At 35.3% G+C, this 19,991-nt stretch overlaps 1 protein-coding gene and 1 long non-coding RNA gene across 3 annotated transcripts in view; one reads left to right on the top strand and one right to left on the bottom strand.

Moving 5' to 3' along the window:
• The window catches only part of ANO3 (anoctamin 3), a 471,431-nt gene that overhangs the window by 222,595 nt on the left and 228,845 nt on the right, over positions 1-19,991 (top strand). The window lies entirely within an intron of this gene.
• The window catches only part of LOC134737003 (uncharacterized), a 102,601-nt gene that overhangs the window by 81,382 nt on the left and 1,228 nt on the right, over positions 1-19,991 (bottom strand). The window contains exon 2 of the long non-coding RNA XR_010121517.1: positions 13,498-13,537. This is a non-coding gene — a long non-coding RNA (uncharacterized lncRNA). The remainder of the gene's footprint in view (positions 1-13,497; positions 13,538-19,991) is intronic.

Here is a 19,991-nt window from a genome sequence, read left to right as displayed (position 1 = left end):
GTAGTTTTCAAATTTAGAGAGCATGAGTGTGTGTATTACAAATTCAGAATCTCGGACCCCTCCCTGAGAGAAGTAGTTATCCTGAGAAAGGCTGAGGAATCTGCCTTGTAATACATACTACAGGTGGCCCTGGATCTCACTCTGAAATTTCATAAGGTGTCCTCTAGCTCCACAATTTCTAAAAGCTTTTTTTTCATGTTCTAAGCGTTGTGTTTCCAGTGGTATTTTTACATTTTAAGCCCTGATGGCACAATCGCTGAAGTGGATCAAACTGAGAATGCTTTTAGGCACCATGTTTCATCACTCAGAACTGTTGCTAAAAGACTATTGTCATAGACCATTTACGGTGCTATAACAGAATATCACAGGATGAGTAATTTGTAAACAGTAGGAATGTATTTCTTATGAGCTTGGAGGCTTCGAATTCCAAGAACAAGTTTCTGGCATATTGTATGTCTGGTATGGTCCTGTTTGCTATGCCCTCACTTGGCAGAAGAGCAGAGAGCAAGAGAGTGCTGTCATGCACCTTGAGCCCTTTGATAATGGTGCTTTTCCCATTCGTGATACATAGCCCTCATGACTTAATCAACTTCCACAGGTCACACTCCTTAATACTGGTGCCTTAGAGATTAAGTTTTAACATGAATTTTGGAGGGGACACCATCATTCAAACCATAGTAACCACTGAATACAACTTTTAACAATTTCACTGGGAACTCCACTTTATATTTCTATAGAATTTTTATCAGAGAATCAAAAGGTCCTTGGAAAATCAGTTTGGCATAGTTAGAAGGTTTGCAGTTCATATGGATCTACCACTCACATAGGCAAAATAGGACTGAACATGTGACATATCATTGACTTTCAGGTAGTAATTTTTGCAGAGATAAACCATTAAGCCAGCCAGTGCAAAGGGTCCAGTGATCTATGGCAGTGTGTGTGTGTGTGGATTGGTGGCATTACTAATGATTTCTAACATGATGATCTGTATTGCCAATTTTCTTATTCTGATTCACACAAAATATCTTACTCTTTCCTGTCAAGTTTGTGATGATTATTTATATCTTAGCAAAATCAAGACTTTATTTAATTTTCTTAAATGCTGGGAAATAGAAAACTGAAATACACACATATATATACACACCTGTATATATATGAATAAATACATCTGTATATATATATATACACACACACACGTATACATATATATAGTTGTGCATGCATATATATAGGTGTGTATATATATAGGTGTGCATATATATAGGTGTGTATATATACAGGTGTGTGTGTGTGTGTGTGTGTGTGTATATATATATATATATATATATATGCCAGAGTTACAAAACAATTATTTCATACAGTCCAAAATTCAACATTGCACATTGATTGGAAAACAGAAAATCATTTCTAAAATCAAGTGTTCCAGTTAGTCCTCTGAATATGTAATGAACTTGTTTATCTCTGTGCCTTTCTTCATTTGTTCTATTACTTTGAGTGCTCAGCTCTACCTTTGAAAATCATACGCATTCTTAAAGAGCCAACTCTTCCTTTCCTTCTACTACTCCTGCTATCCCCACTTGGAACAAATGGGTGCCGTCTCTCTGCTTCTATATCATTGGAACGTATTCTAGTACTGACAGAATGTTCCTCTATATTTAGTATTAAATGAATATTTTCAATCAAATCTCATGGCTTGTGAATTCTAACTTTATAAACTTTTATTGAATCTGTCTTCTTTTTTCTAGTCCCATAGCCACAACCACAGTTTCAGGCCATCATCTGCCCTCCCGTAGATTACTGAAGCATCCTATGTATGTCTTGTCATGATTTTACTCATATCCTTTACATATATATCCTCCACACTGAGAGCAGAGTGATACCCTTAAATACAAATTAAACCATGTCACTCTGTAGCTTAAAATCTTGCAATGGCTCTCCATTTCTCTTAAGATAAAGTTTAAATTCCTCAATATACCATACCAGGCCATTTGAGAGCTGCTCCATGCTTTCCTCCATAGCCCCATCTTTATCCCCTACCCTACTCCCCTTTGCCTTCTGCTCTACTTTCCAGGAATACCAAACTTTTCTCTCACATACAGATGTTACTACATGTTATAACTTATCTGTAGAAGACTCATCTCTCCCATTTTATCTGGTTAATTCCTGTTTATTCTTTAAGAACCAGCTTAGATATCACTTCCTCTGGATGGCTTCTCTGGACCTCCCCACTCCCAAACCCACCCCAAGAATACTTCTTACACTCTAGTACGTATACTTACACGCTCCAGGGCTCCCCTTTTTAACTATCTTGTCATTTATTCCTAGAGCTGACACTATATCTGGCACATAGTAAGAGCTCAACAAACATAGACATATTAGAATAAATGTAGTATGTTCATGTTTTTGTATATGTAGTATTTACATGTTTTCATGTAAATGAAAGAAAGATGCTTTAGGGCTGGTGTCAGCTGACATGGCCCTGAAGAATGCACATGAAATTGTTTTTTCTACCTTCAGTATATAACACTGGACCTTGATGCCTCATATCTGCCTTATACAGTTTCGTGACCTGACATTGAAGGGACAACAATTACATGAATCATGTCAGTACACTAAATTTACTTTATAAGTGTGAACTTAAGTATGGAGATACATGTGATGAAGTAATGTGGACATCTGTCATATTCATCAAAATAGAAACTATGATGAAAGAAATGAGTGTCATCTACTTTTTTCTTATCAATTATTTCCATCTAATTGTCTTGTTTCTGTTTGTGCCTTGGCAGGAATATTAAATTGTGTGTGAGTAGGATGGCAATTTAAGTGATGTGACATCCTCCTTTTGCTTCTAGCAAAATGATGTAGTAATAAAGATGATGCTAAGATATGCTTTACAGACAAGGCAGCCATTTGGCTATTAATGTGACTGAATAATTAAATTACTATATCTCATTGATAGTGATCAATGCAGTAGTAATTTTCTACATGATTGTAAGCTGATTGCGAGCCTGATCCAGAATTATTTTTCTCAACCATGCCACATTCTATACTTTCATGAATACCTGAGATAACTTATAAAGAAAATGCTGTTGACATTCATAGATGTAAACAGAGCTGAAAAGGTAGTATTCAGTATTCAGGTATTTCTCAACAGTCACTCAATAAGTATGCATTCAGTATCTACTCAGTATATATACTGAGTGCCTACTAAGTTCCAAGCATCGTAGTGGCTTCTCTGGTAGTTTTACAACATAGTTGTTAACAAGCCATACATCCTTCTTTTTGAGGCCTTACAATATAGCAGCTAAGTAGACACAAATCAAAAGATTACTGAGAATTACTTAATTAAAATTGGGATGCATGCCTGTATTTGAAGAGGACAGAAGCAGGGAAGTCTAATTTAACTGAGGTTATATCAGAAAGTATATACTGAGTAGTTGAAAGTAATCTACTTCCTTTGTAATATAAAGAACTGGAGTAATGAGCAGATTATAATATAATGAAATTCAACACAAGTTGATTCTAAACTGAATTCCAAATCATCACCTTCAGAGGAATTGAAGGGAGATGATGTGGCTTAGCAACATCCCCCCAAACAGTTGTGGAAACAACATCTATAGTTTAATGAGGAAAGGATTGGAAGGAGAAATGAGAATTGTCTGCAGATATTTGAAGAGCTGTCACATGAAAGAAAGACAACTTATTTTACAATTTTCTGGAGGGCAGAACAAAGACTAGTGTGGGGAACCTTAGGAAGGCAGATTTCTGCACTACGAAAAGAAGGTCAACAGCTGGAACTGTCTGAACGTAGAATAGGCTACAATGAGGGAGCCATTGACAGTTTTGAAGCAGAGGAATGACATGTCAACCAGAACTTCAGAGTCTAATGTTAGAGGAGTATCAGTCATAATTTCCATTGTTGGGAGGATAGGCTGCCTGTGCGCTCAAGATATTGCCAGCTGTCAGAAGCAGCTTTGTCTTTATGACCTGGGCTATGGGATTTCCAGATCTTCAACAGGGGGCTTATCTGGCTCTAGGATAAATCTGTTGGCTAAAATTGCAATGATTTACTAGAGTGGAGAAAAGAGAAACATTTCCCAACTTCAATGGGAAAAGAAGCAACCATTTGTAACATGTCACATAGAAAACCTACTCAGATGTAGCTGAGGATTGAAATCTTTCATTATTTCATTTAGTCATTTGCTTACTCTGCAAAATTTGCAGAGTATGGCATTTCATGGTTTGAAAGATATAAACCTGAATTGGTTGTGGCTCTTGACTGTACGTAGCTTAGAGTCTAATGGAGAGGATGGATGTAAATATAAAGCTATAGTCAAGAGAAGGAGACATTTATTATAACAAAAGCGTTAAGAATAATTAGATTATTTAAATATCAAACATTTTGCCAACATGGGAAAGTGTTTGCTGTTTTCACTGTTTTCAATAATTACCAGTAATTAATCTTTTGGAGGCATGTCAGTCATAATGCAAATATTAGATAGTATAGAAGTAAACCATAAAGAAAGGAAGTTAGTTTAGATTTTTAAATAAATTCACCATGCTAAGAAAATTTTGCATTCTAGGCCGGGCGCAGTGGCTCACGCTTGTAATCCCAGCACTTTGGGAGGCCGAGGCGGGCGGATCACAAGGTCAGGAGATCGAGACCACGGTGAAACCCCGTCTCTACTAAAAATACCAAAAAATTAGCAGGGCGTGGTGGCGGGCACCTGTAGTCCCAGCTACTCGGAGAGGCTGAGGCAGGAGAATGGCGTGAACCTGGGAGGCGGAGCTTGCAGTGAGCCGAGATCATGCCACTGCACTCCAGCCTGGGTGACAGAGCAAGACTCTGTCTCAAAAAAAAAAAATAATAAAATAAATAAAAATAAAAATTAAAATTAAAAAAAAGGAAAATTTTGCATTCTAAGAAGTCTTGTCTTTTACTGAATCAAGTCAAAACACTTAGGAATATGCTCACAAAATTTAGCCAGTGTCATCTCCAAGTGACATGCTAGCACATTTTCCTGCATGCACTTATCTAATACTGCGATACTCACCACACTTTCCATGAGATAAGTATGGCAATATTAGATGAGTGTATGCAGAATCCATCCATTTTTTTGCCTTTCTTGTGCTCTTCATCATTTTTAACTTTATGTATTCTGTACATAAAAGGTACAATTAATTAGTTGCATGACTGCTTTGACACTTTCTATTTGAAGATTGCAGTTGACTTATCCTTCCTCCCCCACAGACTCTAAATGTTATAACTCCATATCTTCCATTCTCCTTGTAAGGTTTCAAGACAGGGACAGTGAAGTGGGCACTTCCAAATGTATATGGTTGATTCTGAAAATTGAAGGAGCTGGAGGCTGTAGTAGACATCAAATCAATCATTACACATGTTAATTTTAATGTGATTTCCAACAAGTATTTACAAGTTATATACTGATCATTTCTTAAAGGGATAATTTAAAAATTCAAAATGTTTATAGAGAAATAGAGTTTTTGTGAAAATTCCATAGGATTTGGAGAAATTCAAGCCTAGCTTTTAATGTCAATTCAACTATTTATATGAATTCAGGCAATTTAATTAGGCTATCTGAACCTGTGATTACAGCCACCTGTTAGACGGGGATTAAAAATAGATTTTATGTGATCAGCAGTATACATGTAAGTGGTTGAGCACAATGTGTGGCATTAAAAAAGCTCTTAATGAATGTAATTGTCATTATAATAATATTTGACTAGACAAAAATAGGAAGGTCAAATAAAGTATTTGTTTAATAATCAAAATAATGAAAATGAGACCTGAGTAATGTGTCAGTGTATATACATTTTAAAGATAATATATTCAAATAACTTATTGTAACTGTAGTAATGAAACAATATTAGGATTTTTAGTGTGTGAAGGTATATTTTGAGGGGCATGGCTGGCACCTGGTATACTCAAATCTTCAAGTTGTCCCCATGAATGTAAAGCACTGACCAGACCACTGTGGAGGAAATGAGAAATCATCTGTCTTTCTTGACCTCAAGAGGCGGAGTACAGTGGTAAAGATATAGCTTACACACAATAATTGTAAGGCAAATACAAATTACCAGTATTAGTTAAGCATCTTAGGTGCTATTCAGGTTCAAAAGAAAGACACTTTACTTTTAAGGGCAGAGAAAGTGTGTGTGTGTGTGTGTGTGTGTGTGTAAGCATTATTCAGTAAAGTAAAGGTAGTGACTCAGAACCGTATTTCTCATATTCCTTTTTACTGTGAATTGAATACCTGGTTTCACTTTGCTCCCCATTAATCTCTGAAGTCATCAGTGTAGCCAGGGAAATCTCCATGTGTTTCTGTAAATGAATTTTTAGGGGATAACTATTGTTCCAGAAGCCAGAGGTCCTTTTTAAAGAGACTCACGAGAGCTGGAACATATTTTTTGTGCCTCAGAATGGGAATGGCAAGAATATTCTTACCTCATCCTGTAATCCCATGGCAGCCATGTACTATATTTACCAGTAGCACTGTGTTTTGGCTTGGCACTATGTTGCCCATGGTGATCATAAAAGCAGGCAGAGGAAATGAAGGAAACGCTGCCTGGTTCAATCACACCCTTTGGCAAATTGTTATTCTATCCTCCCTAAATGCTTTTCATATAGGTGCTTCACTAAAGAAGTTACTTCTTTTTTTTTTTTTTACTACAGATAATAATTAGAGTGTTTGTATGATGTATTTTAATTTCTACATAAGAATATTTGAAGGTAAGGATGCCATGCATTTTTTTGGACAAACTCTTATATGAAGATAACTTAAATGTACTTCCATAGAATTGTCTAATTTTTCAACTGCAGTGTAATTACTCTCTATTTTTTAGAGAAATCTTGTTATTTCAACCCATATGTAGAAATATTATTTTTGTCTATTTTAATATGCTGGCAATCTAATTTAAATTTTTCTAATAATAATAAATAATAATAATAAATTTAGGGTGAAACTAACTGCTTAATTTGGGAGGAAGGTTGCACACCCAAGGCACTAATGCCATAAACTTTATTTGCCTAATTCTAAAGAAGTTTAATCCTTGAGTTTTCTTATTTCTAATTAGTAATAAGGATTTCTTATTAATCATTGAGTGTTCTTATTAAAAACAGAACAAAGGGATTCGTTTGAGAGAATTCATGCACAATGGCTATGTTCAGGTCTATGAGAATATGTCAACTCAATTTATAACCTTCTTGCATTTATTGGCAGCTTTACAGTGGCAGACATAAAGAAATTGAATGAAGGTTAGATTAAGTACAGTCAACATGGTAATTATAATAAATTCTGAAAGAAAGACCTTGAAACTTCTCTTAGACACAGAGTGACAGAATTTAATCACTGAGAACTATAAAATATTACAATCTTGGAATTGCAAGCGCCTATAATTTTGTGAGATACCATCTCATGCCAGTCAGAATTGCGATTATTAAAAAGTCAAAAAACAATAGATGCTGGCGAGGCTGTGAAGAAATAGGAACGCTTTTACACTGTTGGTGGGAATGTAAATTAGTTAAACCATTGTGTGGCAATTTCTCAAGGAACTGGAACCAGAAATGCCGTTTGACCCAGCAATCCCATTACTGGATATATACCCAAAGGAAGATAAATCATTCTACTATAAAGACACATGCACACGTATGTTTATTGCAGCACTATTTTCAATGGCAAAGACATGGAACCAACCTAAATACCTATCAACAATAGACTGGATAAAGAAAATGTGGTACATGTACACCATGAAATACTATGAAGCCATAAAAAAGAATGAGATCGTGTCATTTGCAGGGACATGGATGAAGCCAGAAGCCATCATCCTTAGCAGACAATCAGAGGAACAGAAGACCAAGCACCGCATGTTCTCACTCATAAGTGGGAGTTGGACAATAAGAACTCATGGACACAGGGAGGGAAACATCACACACTGGGGCCTGCCTAGGGGAGGGACAGCACTAGGACCTAATGCATGCAGGGCTTAAAACCTAGGTGACGGGTTGATAGGTGCAGCCAGCCACCATGGTACATGTATACATATGTAACAAACCTGCATGTTCTGCACAGGTATACAGGAACTTACAGTAAAATAAAAAAAAAAAAGAAAGTTAATTCATATCCGGTGCTAGAGCAATCCCTTGATTTGAGATTTTTTTGTTTTCAATGATATGAATTGTTTTTTTATCAGGATTGTCAATGATCATTATAATCTGGCCAATTTGTTTGTTTTAATTCCGAAAAATTGTTCATGATTTAGAGGATGACTTCTTTCATCTTGAGCCACTCACCTCTCTCCCTACCCACCACTCTACTTGTGACAATGTGGAAGTATCCTTGGGTACCATAGCAGAGCCAGATTGCATAAAAGTTATTGGTGTGTGTGTGTGTGTGTGTTTGGGAGTCAGTGTGTGACAGTTCAATACTTTGACATTAGTAGGCCTACCTAGAATCTCTTTAGAAGCTCCTCAATATTCCTAGACTTGTCCTAAGGCCACTGTGTTGTTGGCATATGAAAAAATGCCATATATTAGATCTGCTAGGAATTTCAGAAGACAGTGTGTTCTTCTAAAAATGAGAGTGCTGTTGAAACCTATCCATTCATCTAACAGTGTATTCAGAAAGATGTCAAGCCTTACTGAGGATGCTAACATTCAGAATTTCCATGCTATACCCTGATCTGTACTGATTCTAGTGCCATTCTTTTTCACTGCGAAGGGCCTATAATTTATACAGTCAGTAAAAAGCAAAAAAGTCATGTCAATGAAAATGCATATCTGAATCATAAATTATGGTTTCAGTTTCTGCTAATAGAGACAAAACAGCTAGTAGGACAGTCTTTTGAATCTATGCTTGATTTTGCATTTTTTTTTGTTTCATCTTTCCTATTGCAAAAAGAGCTTACATGTCCTTATTTATTGTCCCACTTTCCTTTTTAAATAATAGGAAATAAAAATTCTGAAACATCTCTGTTGTTTTGTGTAGACATTGAAAGAAAACCTATCAAGGAGCAGTGACTTCTTGAAAACCAAGGGAAATAAAGCCAGACACATGTTCTCTTTTCCTCTGTCATTGAACCAGGTATTAAATCTCTGCATAATGTGAATGATTTTGAAAGCATTATTTTCTATAATGTCAGTCTGTCAATGTTAAATAGATCATTATTCTATAGTCACAAAATTAGAACAATTGTATTCAGACAGCTTTTAAGAGAAAATTTTGAGGTGATGGACTCCCTTGAGGTTTTTGACATTAGACTTTGAATTGAATCGATTATTCTTAAATTTCTTATTGTTTTCAGTTTGATATGATTATACTTTTATGCATTGATATTTTTAGTCGTTAGCAATTGTTTTCTTATTGAGTTCCATTTTACATAACAAGAGGCCTTGCTTTAGAAAACCCAAACATATTCTCCATAAGAGCATCTAAGCTTTACTCTCTTTCTCTACCCTAAATAAAATAGTATGCATTTTAGGCAGCTTTTTGTTGTCCCTCAGATTTATTTGAGAGTTGATATTTCTGGTAAATTTTAATAATGGACAAATAATGCTAGCATAGAATTCCTGAAGATTTGTATTTGTTGTGTTAAGAAAAAGATTTAGTTGACACCCAGGGTAATTATTTTCAAGGCTTAATATGGATTAATGAGAAAGATATGCAGAGAAGACACACAAGATAAACTCAGGAAAAGCTTCAGTGTTTTTCTGTTTTAGTTTTTTTTTTTTCTTTTTTTTGGAGACGGAGTCTCGCTCTGTGTCCAGGTTGGAGTGCAGTGGCACGATCTTGACTCACTGCAACCTCCTCCTCCCAGGTTCAAGCAATTCCCCTGCTTCAACCTCCCAAGTAGCTGGGACTACAGGTGCGCTCCACCATGACCAGCTAGTTTTTTGCATTTTAGTAGAGATGGGGTTTCACCATGTTGGCCAGGATGGTCTCGATCTCCTGACCTGGTGATCCACCCACCTTGGCCTCCCAATAGTTTTAGTTTTTTCTGAGTAGGGTCTTAGCCTCAAAATTTTCAGTGAAATTCTTGGCTCTACTGAAACTGAACTCTACTTAAGCTATAAAATAACAGCAAATCTAGTGGCCTCCTACATCTGTTTCTTCTAGGCCTGCACCTAATTTTGAATATGGATATCACATACTTTCAAAGCCTGGGTAAACACAAGGAAATGTTGAAGGAAAATTATTTATCTCTAAGGTGTGGTCTAAATTGGCTAAACTATCTTCTAATAGTTTTACTGTTTTCAGCTTCAACTTTACAAGTCCCAGTGCATAGGAAACAAATGTAGCAAAGAGGCAAGACCAAGAAAAAATATACCGGAGTTTATAATCTCTTTAACATACTTTTGGATTCATTCTCTAGAACCATGGCACAAGAGCAAGAGTATAAGGATACTCTTGTTCCTGTGATTCTAGAAAATGAATCCAATGGTATGTTAACTAAAGAGATTACAGCAAAAGCTTAGACAACTAAAGCAAAAAAATAAGTCATGGTACTACATCTATAACCTCTATAAGTGTGTTTTCAGTGACATTATTCATAATCACAAAAAGACTGGACAGAACCCAAATATATTTCAGGGGGTGAATGGATAAACTGCGAGACATCTACAAAATGGAATTTCTACTTAGTAATAAAAAGGAACAAATTCTTGATACTCACAAAAAATATGGATAATTCTCAAATGCATTTTGTTAAGTAAAAGTGACACAGGCAAGCTCCAAAATTGGGGCTTGGCCTGGGAGGATTCTTAGCTTTGCACAGGAAAGAATTCAAGAGTAAGCAAACAGGATAAAGGGAAAGCAAATCAAATTTATTAGAGCAACAGAGTATAGGAAAATGGCTGTTCCATAGACAGAACAGAGCTACATCATAGGAAGAGTGGCACCTGTAGGTTGCTAGTTAGCTGTTATAAAGAATATTTAAAAATATATATATTTTAAAATATTATAATCTAATATTATAATCTGCCTGATGAATATAAGCAATTATGTTTCAAATATGATTCTTAAAAAATGAAGGCCCAAAGATATGAAATTAAAACTCAAGTTCTGACTTTCTTTAAAATAAATATTACTGAAAAGAGTGGGTGCTAATAGGTGGTAAATTAACTATTAGTAAAACAGAAATAATAAAGAGTTAACAGTGACAACATTATATTCTACCTTTACTACATATTTTTAGTCTTTACAAAATGGCTTTTCAAAATACCAAAGTAACAACTACAATTTTCTCACCCTGAACTGGTTGAAAAAAGTATGGAGAATCAATAGTATGTTCTGTTTTCTTCCAGCATTAATAAAATAAATTTTCCCATTCTTAGGGTTCTGAAATTAGTTTTCAATGATAAAATATCAAACTATGTTCAAAAAAGATGTATACAGTTTCAGCCTTTGGCACAGCAGGGAGAAACCCACAAGTAAGAACAGCAGCAGCTGGCAAGAAGTGGGAAGTTCTGTGGTTACAAATGTTAATAATAGGCTAAAAATATAAAACAGGTTGTGCCCTGATGCAGTACTGCTTAGACTAGTCAGGGTATGTTTGGGTTCACATTCCACACATCAACAAAATTGCTTTTAGTTGAATTACTGATTTTACCAATAACAGTGTGTGGCTGGAAGAGATTGGAACGTATTTTTAGTTTTTTAAAATGCCATCATAAACCTGTGAGATATCATGGGGGACTTCAGAACCTCCCCATTCTGAAACAGGGTGTAATATGAATTTGCTTCCTGGGTCCATTTGACTCCACCAAAATCCAAATGCCATTTTGAGATCTTTGCTGTGGAGCAGCCTGTATGGCTCTTCCCCATTCCCCTTAGCAATAGTGTAAACATTAAAAACTTTGCTGCTTGCCAGAAATACTGTAAGACTTTACATTTACATGTTATTTCCTATTCTAAACCACATTTGTTCTCATTGGGAATCTCCTTCCATGAAGCAGGCAGGGATGATCAGGAGTCCCATTTTAGTGCTATAAACACACACACACACACACACACTCTGTCTCTCTCTCTGCACATTGTGTCCTTCAAGCTTATATATAAAGTACTTGGGGATACCTTCACAAAATAGGAGTAAATGAAGAGGCATAGATTACAAGCACATGTGATGGGATGAAGAACTGTCAATTGCCAGAATTCCTCCAGTGATCTATACTTGGACTAATACAGAAAACTGGTACCAAGGAGTGGGGCTCTAACCCATGGGGACACAAAATTTTCTGTATTAGTCTGTTCTCACACTGCTATAAAGAAATACCTAAAATTGGGTAATTTATGAAGAAAAGATGTGTAATTGGCTCATAGTTCTGCAGGCTGTACAGAAAGCATGATGCTGGCATCTATTTGTCTTCTGGGGAAGCTTCAGGAAACTTAACAATCATGGCAGAAGGCAAAGAGGAAGCCAGCACTTCACATGGCCAGAGCAGGAGGAAGAGAGAGAAAGCGGAGATGCTACACACTTTTAAGCAACCAGATCTTATGAGAACTCTATCATGTGAACAGCACTAGGGGGATGGTGTTAAATCATGAGAAATTGCCCCCGTGATCTAATAACCTCTCACCAGGTGGAGATTTGGGTAGGACGCAGATCCAAACCACACCATGTGTGGAATTATGCTCTCAGATAAGCCACTTTTTCTGATTCTGTTTCTGATTTTCATGTCTATTGGGTCAGAGTTTTATCTGTTTTGTTCACTGCTATTTCTCTATTGTCTAAAAAGAATGCCTACCATGTATTGCAATAAACACCACGTTTCTGAACGAATTAGTAATTAATTAACAGGATTTTTTTCAGTCTTTAATTTCATAATTATTCATTTGGATACTGTCTGTGTATGCAGACCCAGTACAAAGTACTGAAGCTGTGTGTGTGAACAAGACAAACATGAATTTTGCACTCATGGAATGGACTTATAAACTGGAGAGGCCATATGTGAAATACTAAGCTAATAAATGAATGGAAACATAATAAGTTCTCTTAAAGTACGTATTGTTAAGAGAACATATAGCAAGGAAAATGAGCTTATTTGGGGTAGGGTATGTGACTTTGAATGGAATGTTTTCTATGGTGAGGAAGGTTTTAACTATGAAACAATATTTATGTGTGATTTAGTTGAAGAGGGAAGAAACAAAACAAAGCAAAAAGGTTAGGATGTAGAAAATTCTGTCTAGTGGTTGCAGATTAGAGAATAGTGCACAAAGATGAAGGTAAAAATGAGGACACTCGTTGCACCTTCAGGAGTCTTAAAACATAATTTCATTATACAGCCCTTCATGACTTTCTTTCTTTTGGCATTTTGTCTTGTATTAAAATTTTTAGAGAGCTTTCTTCATGCACCTTGATATACTGTAATCGAATTAGATACATTTTGATTTTGCTAGTTACTCTTAAGGGCTGAACGTATATTGTTCACCTTTGTGTCCTGCTAGCAAGCAAACTCAAAAGTAAATCAAACTCAATAGTTACCTTCTCCATGTTTACTTCTAAGCGTCTTAGAGTATTCACACTATATGGAAAAAAAATTAAATTTTAGTCTCTGGTGGTAAAAGTGCATATGTTGCTTTCTGCTCCCAAAAGTTCTGCTGAAAGTTTCTCTGAAGTTATATCTCTGAAGTATATTTGTAGTGGGTAATCTCCATTTGTGCCTCCAGATTCATCCTGCCCCTCTAACCACTTCACCATGTGTCCTAGGAAGCAGATATCTAAGGACTGCAACAACCCAGTGTTCTCATGAACTCTCGCTACTGTTTAGGTTTGACCAGTGGGAGACACCAGCAGCAGATTTAGATGTAGATAAGAGAGAGGTTGGGCTATTTGTTCCTCTTGCTCTGTCTGTGCCAGTCTATTGTTTGGCAGTGGCTGTAATCCTCAATCTAAGCATATGGATCCTTCCAGATATCCTCTCCCCTAGCTATAATTGTCTCTAGGTTCTTATATCTTGTTCCTTCAGGCCTCAGAATGATAAAGGTTTCTGGCCCTTGTTAGTTGTAGGAAGCTTCATCAACTCTTTATTGGTTTCTTTTAGTCCTGGCCACAATCTTGTAAATATTCCCTTCATTAAATTTATTTCAGATACTCTGAATTAACCATCTGTATTCTACCAGGACTCTCTTACAATGGGCATTATTTTTTTCTTTTTGAAAATGACAGTAGATATGAAAAATAAATGAAAAACAAAGTATTACGAAGGAAGTTTCTGAGTAAACAAAGAAGTAGCGTGTTATATTGCAAAGAGCAGAGGCTTTGAAATCAGATGGACCTGGTTTGTTTCAGGCTCTAACACTTCCTAGGATGCGGGACTTTACACAAGTTTCTAAGTCCTTTGTCTCTCAGGATTTTCACACATAAAATGGGGATGACAGATCCTAATGGGACTCTTAAGAGAATAATTTTTTTCCCCTATGATCAGTAGACAGAGGATGTTATGGAAATTAATATAACCTACAGGATAAACTTGGTAATTTGTAGGCACTAAATACATAATGATTTTTATCACTAGCAATAATGTCCACTAAAATGGCTACACTCAAGTAATCACTCAGAAATACTCTTTTCAAGAGGACAGAGCTACAGTGATTTTGACAAGGAAGACAAATTAGAAAATTCTGTGTCCACTTATGCTTTTTTCTTCAATGATTATTATGTAAATGAATATGCTTTGACTACACCCAATAGTATAGAAAAGTGTATTTAGATTTTATAAAATTACATAGCATCCCCAAGACACCACCCACTCTAAGTCCATCAGTTTTAATATAGGTATGAAGACTTACTATGCCCCACAGGCAGACAAATATACTTGTTATTTTTAAAATTTTTCTTTTACAGACATGATATAAAAATCTGTTAGGTAATAATATCAAGTTATCTTGCTATATTCTAAAGTTATTCTAACAGTTGACTTGGTAGGCTTTATCAAGCACATGTATGTTCATTGCAGCACTATTCACAATTGCAAAGACAGAATCAGTGATAGACTGGATAAAGAGAATGTGGTACATATATACCATGGAATACCATGCAACCATAAAAAAGAATGAAATCATGTACTTTGCAGAGAAATGGATGGACCTTGAAGCCATTATCCTTAGCAAACTAACACAGGAACAGAAAACCAAATATCACATGTTCTCACTTTCATAAGTGGGAGCTAAATGATGAGAACACATTGACACATAGAGGGGAACAACACACACTGGGGCTTTTCAGAGGGTGGAGGGTTGGAGGGGGGAAAGGATCATGAAAAATAACTAACGCGTACTAGGCTTAATAGCTGGGTGATGAAGTAATCTCTGCAACAAATGCCCACGACACAAGTTTACCTATGTAACAAACCTGCACTTGTACCCCTGAACTTAAAAGTTGAAAGAAAGGAAAACTATTATTATGTAAAATAACATATGAACTTTTCTTCATGTTTCCTCAGGATGAGTTAATTTTCTTGACGAGAAATTTTACCAAGAGGGGACATGTTTTGAAAAATTGTACTTTACACTGAGAACAATCAACCAGTTTTTATTTACTTTTCAATTTTCTCTTTGAAGTTTTCTAAGGATCTATTTTTCCAGTTAAGAACTCCATATCAGCAGAAAGCCCATTGAATTAAATGATATCTGAATAGCAACTTTTCCTCCTTGGAGCAGTGTCAGTTGTGAATTATATGAATGCCTTTTTAAAAGATACCTGTAATTACATGTCTTGGACCTTCATGTATACCCAAGTAAAGCTATTATTTCATGGGAACATTTATGAAGTGTACTTAGAACAGTCGAAAGTTGCATTAAATGTTACCTTAGGAAAATCTGTTCTGCGTGTAAGAAAGGACACATTTCCTACGGGTTTACAGGTTATCCTTGAACTTCAGAGCTACACATGCTTACAAAAACTGATCTATCCTCTATTTTTAGCTTTAGATGGGTGGTAATCTGATACTAGTCAAGAATACCAGGTTAAAACATAGAAGAAAAGAAATGGAACTTTGGAACAGAGAAGGGAAAAAACTGAATATGCTGTGGGGGTATTTTCAGTCGTTCCAAGCAAAGAACACATACTGCTAGTAATGCCAAGCAAGGATGTGATTGCATTTGATGAGAAATGTTGAAAAGAAACTTTGTACTCTGAGAACATTAGGATATCAGATTGTCAGTTTAGAGTGTATCAGTTTCTAGCAAAGATAATCCTTATAATAGCTTTGGAAACACTTGATAGTTCAGAAAATGAAAAAGCACTGCATTAAAGATATATGGGCAGGAAAACATGGGGCAGTAGGAAGGCTGTTTGTTTCATCTTTAATGTTATCTTCTCTATTTCTTTAAGTGTTACATTTGACAACTATTTTCAGCCATAATGTATGTATGGAGAGTCTTCTCCAGACTTTTTTTATGTGCCTAATCCTATGAAGAAAACTGTTAAACCCAAGAACTACAAATCAATAGAAACATAGGAGAAGGAATACATGAAAAGAAGAATCAGTTTTTTTGAAGTCTTCACAGATACTACTACCTGGATTAGGTGTTCCTTGTGGGTGGTTTTATAATACCCTGTATATAACTTTATACTTTTTTTTTTTTTTTTTTTTTTAACAATTTGTGCATCTACTTCCCCTGTGAATGAGCACTATTTTACAACCAATACTGAGTTAATGCCTGGCATAGGGAAAGAACTCAAGAATTGTTTAGAATTATTGAATAAGTGATTGAATAACTGAATGAATAAAAATTAGTTTTGAAAAAAATAATTGATAATTATTTTGTGTAACTTGGTCACACATGTTAATTCACACCAAATTTCATTATTCATATCAATTTTTTTAAAAAAATTAACATAAGAAATACAGTTTGGTGATGGTAGATAGACATTTCCCATTCCTATGTGCCAAGCACAACATGTTCATTTTTTATCAAAATATATTTTCGAGTTTGCCAAGATCGTGGATATAGAGTTATAATTTTTGAGCTTTGCTGTAGCTCCATAGTTTCTATATTCAGAGCTTCCTGCTTAAAATTTGTGTGTTATTTATACCACGGGAAGTCATGGTAATGCACCATCCAGGATAGGGTACAGGAGGAACTGTGGAGCATACTGAAAAGGTTATGGGCTTTGGAATCTAATAGCTATAACTTTACAATTCAGTTCTGCCAGTTGCTACATTTGTGATTGTAAGTAGGTAAATTTCTTAACCTCTCCTAGTTTCATTTCCCATCTATGACGTGGACATTGTTTAAAAATGTTTTTTTGAATTTTGGCAAATGCAGTTACTTAAGAATAGTGCATAAGACATATAAATTTGTGGAAATTAAAGGATAAATAAATGAATTAATTAACTAACCTCCCAAAGAACAACAGAATATTTATCTCCAACTTGGATTGCAGCAATAACTACCTCTTTCTCTCACTTACTACACTGCAAATAGATTTTTTTTTTTTACTCTTACACATTGCAATCTATCCTACATTATGGCTTTTATACATGTTATTATCTTTGACTAAAATCTCCCCCCACCACACACATAAACACATTTCTATATGTCAGACTTTTTTCATCTTTTTCACTTAACATGTCACTTCTTCTAAGAAAATTTTCTCAAAGTAGTTTCCCTTTATTACTCTCCATTATATAACACTGCCTGTCTTTTCGTAGCATTTCAGACAGTTTATATGTATGCACTATTTATCTGTTTGGTAAATGTCTGACTGTTTTTCAGTGGCCTTCGGCCTAGGGCCCAGGGTATGCTAAGAGCATTTTACTCTCAGTCCAACATCTTTACCATCACCTAACACCATTTTCTATCTGTGTACCTCCCCTTGTTCCCCCCAAAACTCCATATATTTTTACTTGTCTGTTCTGCTAGAGTAACAGGCTGTTTTCAACCGGGGCTCGGAAATAGAAGCTGATCCCTTAATATTCTACGTCAGTGTTTCTTAAATAAGAGAAAGTATTAGACCACCTTACAAATGATTAATTGGCATAAAAACTTACTAGGAGAGGTAGTTCCTACACTTTTTCTTGGACCTATTATAGAAAACATCAGTCAGTCTTCAACTAAGGGGAACTGTATGTTGTTTTAGTAGTATTTCATTGAACCTTGGGGGAATTCCTCTTCAAAATAGTATTTTCTTTATATATATATAAATATATATAATATATTATATTATATATAATAGTATTTTCTTTATATAAAGTGTATATTATAAATATATATATAATAAATATATATATATTATACTTTAAGTTCTAGGGTACATGTGCACAACGTGCAGGTTTGTTACATGTGTATACCTGTGCCATGCTGGTGTGCTGCACCCATTAACTCGTCATTTACATTAGGTATTTCTCCTAGTGCTATCCGCCCCCCCCACCACACAACAGGCCCTGGGGTGTGATGTTCCCCTTCCTGTGTCCAAGTGTTCTTGCTTGTCCCAATAGAGTTACAGAAAGCTAAGAGACTGAGTACTTTTCCTCCAGTCAATTCTTCCTTTCCCCTGTTTCTAGTTCACATTTTCACATTGATAATTAATATAAAAATAAACAAATAAATAAATATTTCTATAAAGCAGAAAGAGAAAATCCCCACTCCTAGGGTTAACTGATTTTCATCTGTTCAACCATGTCTTATTTCAGTAGAAATTATTTCAAACATTCCTCTATAACTTCCTTTTCTGGATTCCCATTTGCCTCAAAGGGCTTGCACTTCGGTATCTCTGCTTGTGTTTCTTTAAATTAATACATTTGAAGAGTTATTTAGAAATTTCAGTTTACTCATAAAGTGACCACAAAATTATATAGCTAAAACAATTGAAACAAACAATGAGTGAAATATAGTTTTTTTTATCTTAAGGTAAATATAATTACTGAAATTGTATTCTATTTCATTTTTATTCCTGCTCACACTTATTATGACCTTGATTATATTCTGTCTGAAAAGCGAAATTAAGTAACTGCAAAACAAAAGTTTCATTAATTGAAAATGTATTTGCACTATCTTTTTCACCTTTCAACTATTTCATTCAAAATTTGCTTTAATATAGAGAATCGGTGAATAGGGAGGGTGGTGGAAGTGAACGTATCTGCAGTTATGTTCACTCTGTGTTTTATCCTCAATTGCTATGGTCTTTTCTAAGTGTTTTATTTATTTCAGCGTCTGTGTACTTTGGAGTAAATGGATGGTGTTTTAGGAGTTTTCAATTGGTTAATGGATACACAATTTGGTGGCTTTAGAACTAGAAAAAGCTTGGAATATATATTCCCTCTCTGCCTACTTATCTGTGTGATATGTTACTTTTCCCGTGTAGTCTTAGTTTCTCCACAACTATTACAAGTTCCAAAGTGTGTCTTTTATTATTGATGTAAAATTAAATGAAACACACACTTATTACATATAATACATAGTATATAGAATACTGTGTGTGTGTCTGTAAATGGGTGTGCTCAGTACTCGCAAATCAATAAGAAAAGTCTAACAACACAGCTATAACATAACTTAGTCACTTAAACATTATAACTAGCTAGAAAATACATGAAAACATGCTCACATGCTGGAAAATGAAATTTAAGACAACGAAGCTTTTGTTGTTGACTTTTTATTTTGTCTGTAATTAAAAGTTATAGTATCTGGAGTTGGCCAAGGCATAAGGAAATGGACCCCATCTTGTGCTATTCACGTAAGTGTGAAAAGATAAAACTTTAGGGAGGGCAGTTTGGCATTACTAGTCCAAATGATAAATATTTATGTCCTCCAACTCAGTACTTGTATATTGAAGTATTTCCTTTTAGAGAAACACTCAAGATTTGAAAAAAAAAGCACATATATGAATGCTCATAAGCAGTATTATTTTAAAGGTAATTCTTGAAAAATACCTAAATATCCACTGACAGGCAAATGATCAAATGAAGTACGGTTTGCCCATACTTCGTAGTATTTTGAAAAGTCTAGAATAAATAGCTCTCTCTCCCTGAGTGA

The sequence above is a fragment of the Symphalangus syndactylus genome, chromosome 6 (assembly GCF_028878055.3).
Source record: "Symphalangus syndactylus isolate Jambi chromosome 6, NHGRI_mSymSyn1-v2.1_pri, whole genome shotgun sequence".
Classification (NCBI taxonomy): Eukaryota; Metazoa; Chordata; class Mammalia; order Primates; family Hylobatidae; genus Symphalangus; species Symphalangus syndactylus.
The sequence above is the reverse complement of the archived record's forward strand: the minus strand, read 5'-3'. Positions and strand labels throughout refer to the sequence as shown.